This window comes from Cyprinodon variegatus, unplaced genomic scaffold (assembly GCF_000732505.1).
Source record: "Cyprinodon variegatus isolate N-32 unplaced genomic scaffold, C_variegatus-1.0 Scaffold103, whole genome shotgun sequence".
Lineage (NCBI taxonomy): Eukaryota > Metazoa > Chordata > Actinopteri > Cyprinodontiformes > Cyprinodontidae > Cyprinodon > Cyprinodon variegatus.
This window is the reverse complement of record NW_015150556.1, coordinates 234,750-243,369: the sequence shown is the minus strand read 5'-3', so window position 1 is coordinate 243,369 and position 8,620 is coordinate 234,750. Positions and strand designations below refer to the sequence as shown.

General features: G+C 37.4%; 3 non-coding genes across 3 annotated transcripts; all 3 read left to right on the top strand.

Moving 5' to 3' along the window:
• Nucleotides 1-4,870: 4,870 nt before the first annotated feature.
• Nucleotides 4,871-4,942, top strand: trnac-gca. The gene has a single exon. It is a non-coding gene; the product is annotated as a tRNA-Cys (tRNA).
• Nucleotides 4,943-5,119: 177 nt separating this feature from the next.
• Nucleotides 5,120-5,191, top strand: trnac-gca. The gene has a single exon. It is a non-coding gene; the product is annotated as a tRNA-Cys (tRNA).
• A 622-nt stretch (nucleotides 5,192-5,813) lies between these two features.
• Nucleotides 5,814-5,885, top strand: trnac-gca. The gene has a single exon. It is a non-coding gene; the product is annotated as a tRNA-Cys (tRNA).
• The last annotated feature ends 2,735 nt before the right edge of the window (nucleotides 5,886-8,620 follow it).

The following is an 8,620-nucleotide window of genomic DNA, read 5'->3' as shown; positions in this document are numbered from 1 at the left end:
AAGGCAAGGCAAATTTATTTGTATAGCACAATTCAGTACAAAGACAATTCAAAGTGCTTTACATGATTAAACTTAAGACAATAACAAACATAGTCTTTTATCACTTCAAGAAATATACAGGATTAAAAGACTGATGCCTCTGAAGGATCTCAAAAAACTAATCCACATGTTTATCTTTAGCCAAATTGATAACTGCAATTATGTCTTTACAGGTGCACCTACAAAGTTGATCAGACAGCTTCAGTTGATTGAGAATAGTATTGCCCGCAACCTTACTACAACTAAGAAAGTGGAGCACATCACCCCAGCATCAAAGTCGTTACACTCGCTCCCTGTATCTCAGAGATTAGAATTTAAAAGACTTATATTGGTCTATAAGTCCCTGAATAACTTAGCAGAAAAATACCAGACTTCTTGAAAGTGTATCAACCACCCAGACCTCTTTTCTGGCTCAGATCTACTCTGCACAACCAGACCCCGAACCAAACATGGAGAAGCAGCATTTGATTCTTATGGCTCAATAATAATGGAATAAATTGCCAGGTAACAGTAAAAGTGCTAAAACCCTAAGTTCTTTCGAGGTACACGAGGTACACGAAAAGTGCTGTCAGGAAGGAGTAACCCAAAGGACACCAAAAGGTCCTATGGATTTAGGGCCAGCTGCTGTGGCAGCTATGACTGACAAAGGCAAACTGCACTTTTAGCTACACAAACATGGCAATCAGAGTAATCCCAACCATGATAATTTTGAGAGGGAGCAGTCAGATTGCACCGGATACTGATGAATTGAGCGGGCAAGAGAGTAAGGTTCAATGGGAGAGGCCAGCAGCCCTGAACTGTTCTGGTTTGAGCAGCTGGTTCCGCCTGGCTTCTCCCTCCACCCACATACAGTCCTCATAGACCAAACACTCTTTATAAAAAAAAAAAGTATAACTTTAATGTTTTGTTATTCATTGACACAAAACAAATGCCAATTCAGATCATATGCCATATTTCAGACTAGAAACAGGCACACCTCTTTTTTGTCCAAATTTGATGCATTTTTTTTTCATTTATGATTTTCTCTTTGAAAATTGTACGATGTTTTAACCAATAGCTTTTAGGTCATGAAGCAGAAGCAGGTCTTTAGATAAGCAATCATTGCACAAAGTGACATGCTAACAGCATATAGGGCAAGGTAATTAAGGCAGGGGTGTTGTGTTCTAAAGTGTGTCAGAGAACAAAGTTCCACATAGCCTAGTAATAATTAATGAGCATGACCTTCAGAAATTATGCAAGAGATCATGTGTTAAACAACTGAATTGATAAGAAACAAACAAATTCTAGAGTAAAGAATGTTTATTTGAGCAGAGAACTTGGCTGGGCTTGGCTGCATTTTGTTTGTTAAACAAATCACTGAACAGCCCATTCATGCTGTGTTGATACAAGATACAATGGCAGTAGGGTGTGTTTTGAGACATTTACTCATGTAATATGAGCAGATGTTCCCTGGAAATCTATTGCTGAAACACTATAGGTGGATGTTAAAAACCTTTAAACATGTAAGTTTAACCTTATTCTTCTGTAAAAATTGTCATCGTGCCATAGCATATTTGGTTAAATGATGTTCAAGTAAATTTCCATATTTAATTTAGAGGAATAACATATCAGACAGTGAATCTAGGGATTAAAAATTACTGAAATGAAATATGGTAAGTTAAATTTCCTCTAGTTTCTATTATTACTGCAGGTTTTAAAAACTGTTAAAGCTTTCTGATAATTGTTAAGATCAGATGTCAGTGATGTAACAGTAGCCACTCCCCTCTAAAGTCACATCTCTGCCAGTGAGTTTATTTAAGGATCCGGCTCCTACAGTATTCAACTTCCTGTTGCCAGTGGTCTACAGCGGCAGCCTAGTAAACTAGCCCCACCCACCAGCGGCCAAAATCATTTTTGCCTGCGAGTTGGTCTAGCCTCGATCAATGCCCCAGGCCCTAGAACTGGTGGGCCAATCACAACGCAGAGATGTGCTTTGAATTTCTGGATGCAAAGCAGGCAGGGTTTTGAGGGTGTGACGACAAAGCTGCACAACGCTGCAGAAGCACAACAAGGAAGATGGCAACAACTATTGAATAGTTCTCGTTTGACTCAGCTTTGGAATCAGTTTTAGAAGGATTAGACTTGGGGTTTTCGTTGAAACGTGAGCAGGAAGAGGCTCTACGCTCATTCATTTTTAAGAAGGACGTATAGGCCATTTTACAGACAGGCTGTTTGTTTACACTCCCCCACCAGCTTTCTGTCACGCTTACTATGTCACAGTTAGTTGCGTTCATTGGTCAGAGTGTTGGCCAATAGGCACAGACATGGTTTGAAAGACAACGGGTTGTTCTCATCAACAGTCTTCCGATGTCTCATTCATCGGGGCCAGATTACACATTTAATCTCAAATTTAGTCTGGTTTATCAGGCTACTACAGCCGCATAAGGCTAGACTAACCGGTTCTCAGCTAAAAGGTAAGCCAAGTAGTCGCAAAATTCCTCCGGAGAAGTCTATGCTGGCTCGACAGAGTCAGACTATAATGAACGCAGTGTATGAACCTTCCTGCTGAAGCAGATGAGAGAACTATCCAACTCTTGTCAACCTACATCTAACTGCCTATGCAACAGCTGGGACTAATTTTTTGCCGAGGAGCCATTAGAAGCTGCTGACCTGGGCCATACTGGTCCTGCCTGAAAGAACCAGCTAACCGCCATTGTTAAAGGGAGACATCCCGTTTAATGCTACCATGAGTTATAAAATTAAGTCCTGCAAGTTGCCTCTTGTTTATCTTTGGATTCATCCAAATCTCTTTGAGAGCTGCCTGTTTGATGACCATACTGGTCTAAGGATGGGGTTTGTGGGCCAGAAAGAACTGAACCATTCCACCGAGCCAAACAGTAACAACCATCTTTCCATCTGATGTTTAATAAGTGCTCTGCTTGGGTGAACTAGATAGAATAGATAGTTGTCTTTGTGTGTTATATGGAAGAAGCTTTCTGATTCAACTGCTGATGGGTTTAAGAGTCCTGAACTGAATGTTAATGCTCTCTGAGCTGACTGAACAACATGGTGTTACCATCTGTGTCTGGAGAGACAGCTCCTGGACTTTAACAAAGCTCTAACCTCTCCCTTGTTTCAGCTGGAGCCGCGAGAGCTGGACCACCTAGGGATCAGCTAAGCAAATCTATTTCTATTTTAGCTTCATCGCAGCTTTAATGCATTCCTGAGTCATTGTTAATTTTCACTGTAAAACCAAATTAAACTTCACTGTTTTGACTGCATTTAATGTCTTTGCATCAAGATTAATTCACATTTATCTGCTGCTATTTCAAAGGACACCCTATAATGCATTACGCCTTAAAAATGGAAAATTTCTCACTCTTGAAGAGCCTTTTAAACATCCTTTTCCCCTTTAATTTGTTTTATCTACTTGTGCTTATTTCAAAAGTGCATAGTTGTTCATAGCTATTAATTATAATAATTCTCTGATAGGGATTATTAGCTAATATTTTAACCCGTGTTTTTTTTTTGTGTTTATTTTATACAGTGAACTCTTTATCACTCAGACCAGATTGACTCTTCTTACAGTAACATCTGAATGAACAGAGACTGATTTCTGTGGTGGGTGATTAATAACTCTGTTCATAGCCAATGTATAAATGACTAAATTGATGGAGGCAACTCAATTTGAATGATCTATTAAATAACTATAACTTCCAGTTCTAGCTATTTCAAATATTCATAATCTATTGGTAAACTTGCAAAATGTAATGTTTACAAAAGTCTCCCTAGCGTCAATATACTGTATTTCAACAGTTTAGGTCATAATGTGCTATAACCACTCATCTGGCTTGTTATCTCCAATACTTAAAGCTTTCCATTGCCCTTTGGTCTAAAATGGTCATGCTGTTTGTTAATAACTACATGACTGATATCTTGCATAGTTTTCATGCTACAAGTTGGAAACACATATGTGTTAGCATACGATTTTATTCATTGAGTAAGCTATATTGAGAAAGGTAATATGAAACATTTTTTGTTGCAGTTTAACTCTGCCACCATCATTTTTAATGAGCTGGTGCTGTTGATGAAACTCAGAGTAAAATCAGGCCAAGGGTTCGCGCACCGAGGTTAAAATCTTTTTAAAGACCAACTATCAGATTCATATGGAAACCCGTTTCCACCACTCTGTAAAAAAATAAAATAAATAAATTATCTCATTATAATGAGATAGTAACTCAATATAATGAGTTACTGTTTTGTATGTACAGTGGCATTTACCTACTGCTACCCCTGAATAATTCAGTAAATTATTATTACAATGCAAGATCTATTAAAAAACTAAATGTCATAATGTAGTTGGATCAGATTCAAGAAAAAGTGGACTGAATGTTTAGCCTCATTCATACCAATATTTTCCATAGCCCATATTTGTATCCACAATATGTGGACATGTCAGTGATGATTTGGAGCACTTCAATAACTCTTTTTCAAAATAGTCAATGTCTTAAGGCCTCGTATACTGTACGCTGTAAAGGCTCAATGGGGCCATCAAGTGGTGAAAAATAGACATTCAACAGCAAAAATCTGTCAAGTCTACACTTCTTAAATGTGTGTGATGGAATCTAAGCACATTAGCAGGCTTTAAATAGCACCCTGCCCTTGTAAGGGAATCTCAGCCAAAAGGGATGTGAAAAAAAGAAAGTTTGTAACAGCTGGGAGTTTGTTTGTTTTTTAACTGGGTCTCAGTTTGATCATAACTCACACTTTGATAAAGTATTTCAAGTTGTTCAGGTTCTGAAACAGCAAAGTTTAGCCAAATATCGGTGAATCCCTAAGCATTCTGTGCTTTGGGGGTGTAGCTCAGTGGTAGAGCATTTGACTGCAGATCAAGAGGTCTCTGGTTCAATTCCAGATTCCCCCTTGTTACCATCTCAAGGCTATAGAGCCTCTATTAAGTGGAACAGCTTCTGAAAAACCTGATCTTGTCAGATCAACATTGTCTCAATGGTTTTATATTAAAGCCATTGTTCAGCATTTTTTGGGCAATCATGCAAACTTATGCCGTATTGTTTTTGTTAATCTTTGATCCTTTCACGGTGGGGGTATACCTCAGTGGTAGAGCATTTGACTGCAGATCAAGAGGTCTCTGGTTCAACTCCAGATGCCCCCTGCTTACTCTCTTGAGTCTTTAAGTGTCTATAAAGTACAAAAGCTTTAAAAGGAAGATTGCTTTGTACTGGTCTCATTAATGGAATGTATTGAAATTCTGTCAGATCTACATTGTGTTGACAGTTTTATATTAAAAACAATGACTGTCAGCATTGTCCAACAATCATATGAACTTAGGCCATATTGTCACTATAACTCTGGAAGGTAGAGCATTTGACTGCAGATCAAGGGCTCTCTGGTTCAATTCCAGATGCCCCCTTCTTACTGTCTCAAGGCCTTGAGCATCTATTAAATGGGTTTGACATTGCTCTTGATGTGCAGTCAAATGCTCTACCACTGAGCTATACCCCCAAACTTATAACACCCTCCAGATCTATAGAGACAATATGGCCTAAGTTTGCATGATAGCCCAAAAATGTTGATTACTTGGCAAAGCTTCTGAAAAGGAAGGAAAATAAAATTTGCTTTGTACTAGTCTAATTAATGCAATGTATTGACACCTGGTTTGGTAAGATAAACATTCAACATTGTCTCGATGGTTTTATATTAAACCCAATGACGGTCAGCATTTTTGGGCAATCATGCAAACTTAGGCAATGTTGTGTCTCTCAATGGGGTGGTTTGGGGGTATAGCTCAGTGGTAGAGCATTTAACTGCAGATCAAGAGGTCTCTGGTTCAATTCCAGGTGCCCCCTTGTTACTGAATAGAGACCTTGTTTTTTTATTAAGTACTATCTTGAGGCCTGAAACAGAGAAGTTTCCCCAAAGCAGAACATTACCGTTTTTTACTCTAGATATGTTTGTTTGAGTTTGGTTTCTGTTTGATGAATGAAATGCCTATTAGTTTGGATACCCTTTTAAATGGAATTGATAAAATAATTTTTTAGGCTGCTTTGTGTATTTTCTTAAGTTGGCTTTGTGTAGTAAAATGAGCTCCATGATCTGAAACATTCAGCAGTCACCTAAAATAAATAACATATAAATCTTAATAACTACTTTGGTGAACAGCTTTAGAAACTTTAGTTGTATATCTGCAATAAGATTAAACCAATACTGTGTTTTTTTCCCCACTAAGTGAATACATTTTGCTGAATTAAACCATCTGCAATGTGATCTTTAAAACTGAAAAGGACATCCATTTTTTATTACCTTCAACATTTAAAAATATTTAAATTCTAATAAAAATGATAAAGATAATAATTAGAAAAAGAAGAAGAGGACAAAGAAAAATAAAGTAAAAAATCAAGATAATTGACTGTTCTGTATGCTACTTTTTTGACTCCTTTGACGTTCCATCTAGTACGTAACTTTCTCACCACTAGATGGCACTAAACACTTTATTTAGATACTTAGCCTGCGCATCAAAAAAAGGAAAATATACTGTTGAAATTGCATAAAGTATGAATCAAAATGTTGTCAGTACATTCTCATTGGTCATTAGAGGCTGTAAAAAAACAGATTGTAGCTTTTAAGACATAAACGTTTATAATATTTAGTAGTTTTTTATTATTCTTTATTGAGATGTTCAAATTTAATTTCAGAATAGGACTAGGCTGTTATTTAACATGCAGTACTGAAAGCTTTAGCACAACACCACTACAGTATCTATGACTTGCAGATGGAAGTTGGAGTGTAAGGACGAGCGCATCTAGAGCACCTAGACTTCTTTATCAATTTATATATTTTTAGCAATAAAATAATCCCTCTGCTTTTAGAAATGATCCCTGGAGACTGAGCTGACCATGGATACAGGTTGGTTTTGTTTCTAGTGAACAATGTTATTAAAATTTGGAAAAGTGTTTTTAATCCTGACCACCACAAAAAGAACCCTAAAAATCTCTAGTTTTCTGGAATCACAGAAATGCATAGTTTGAAAAGGCTCCCAGTGCGAATGGTTCTCACTACAGTAAAATGGGCTCACAATATCACAGTGTCCATCACACTTATTACCTGGAATCAGGTGTTTGTAAGGTATTTATTCTTTATTTCATACCAAACACCTTTAGAATTTGGTTACAAAGCTAATTGAAAGCACACGGTTCCTTTCAAAGTCCCAGCAGATTTTAGAAAACTGCACACATTTACATCTGTTATTGTGGGACAGAGACTCAAAATCAGCTGGGGGGTAGAAAGTGTCGAATGGTTTCTTGGAGATTGGTTGGTTAGTTAGTTGCACAAAGATGCCTGCCTTTGCTGTGGCTCTAGAACTGTATAGTAACTGAGCACGCTATTTACTATACACCATTATTATATACATTACTTTGTTACAGTTTTTAATTAAATTTTGTGGATTCGTGCTTACTGAGTTTTTTAATCTTTTTTTGTTTAACATGAGATCTAAAATGTTGTTCTTTAAGGTTCTTTATTTAGAAATCTGAGACACTGTTACTTACTACAAATTAACAAATGATCAGAGGCTCTAATGAAAGGATACGTTTTTGTGCAATCGGCATGTGAACAAGAGAGGAGAACTGTGCATCGTTTGTCCAGTTCCCCACGCCCCACTGCAATTTATTGTGCTTTGCCAAGTGTTTACTAATCTTTTTGAGTATGCCCCTTAAAAAAAAAACAAAAAAAAAAAAAACAGAATTTTTAAAATCTTTTATTTCTCTTGAGAGGTGAGGAAATCATTTATACTGTTACAGTAGATAGCTGATAAATCCAAGTTACCGCAAACTGTTGCATTATTTTTTCTAAAGTGTAGTAAATTCTCTTCTGTTTTGGTTGTGTTATTATGAGCTTTGGTCGTTTTTTCCCTCAAAGACAGAATTGATATTTTTCATTTTATCCTTACAGAGGGCACTTTCATGTTTCTCAGGCAGAGAGCACAGTTGTCGATGCATATGATTGAACATGATGAATTCAGCCTGGAGAGACTCATAAAGAGAAAAGCTGCAATTAGAAAATATTCAATTTATCAATAGAATTAACACATTCATATTCTTCAAAATATTTCTATCTAAAAAAAAATGAGCCGATTACATCAACTCATTGACTTTTTGCAATCCCTTGCACTTAGCATGCATTTGGCAACAGTGGGGAGGAAAACTCCCTTTTAACAGGAAGAAACCTCCAGTAGAAGCAGGCTCAGTGTGAGCTGCCATCTGCATGAGTAAATTAGAAAAGGATTAAAGTAGTCTTCCCCCAAGGCCCTGACGATGGTGGTGGAATAAGCCAGAGGTTGAATGGGACTGAGAGTAGTTGGCGAATGAAGATGGGGTGGAGGTGGGTGAAAGTTGGCAGGCACACGGGAGAGAGAAGCTAGGCCAGGAGCTAAATGAAGAATGAAGGGTATCTTGAAAGATGATTGGTTTCAGACAAGGTGCAGCTACCCAGTTCTTTGGCTGGAGCTGAATAAGGGACACCTCAGGTGGTTCAGGTGAAAATAATAGGAGTCCAGATTGAATTTTCTCTTAAAGGAAAAGTCTGG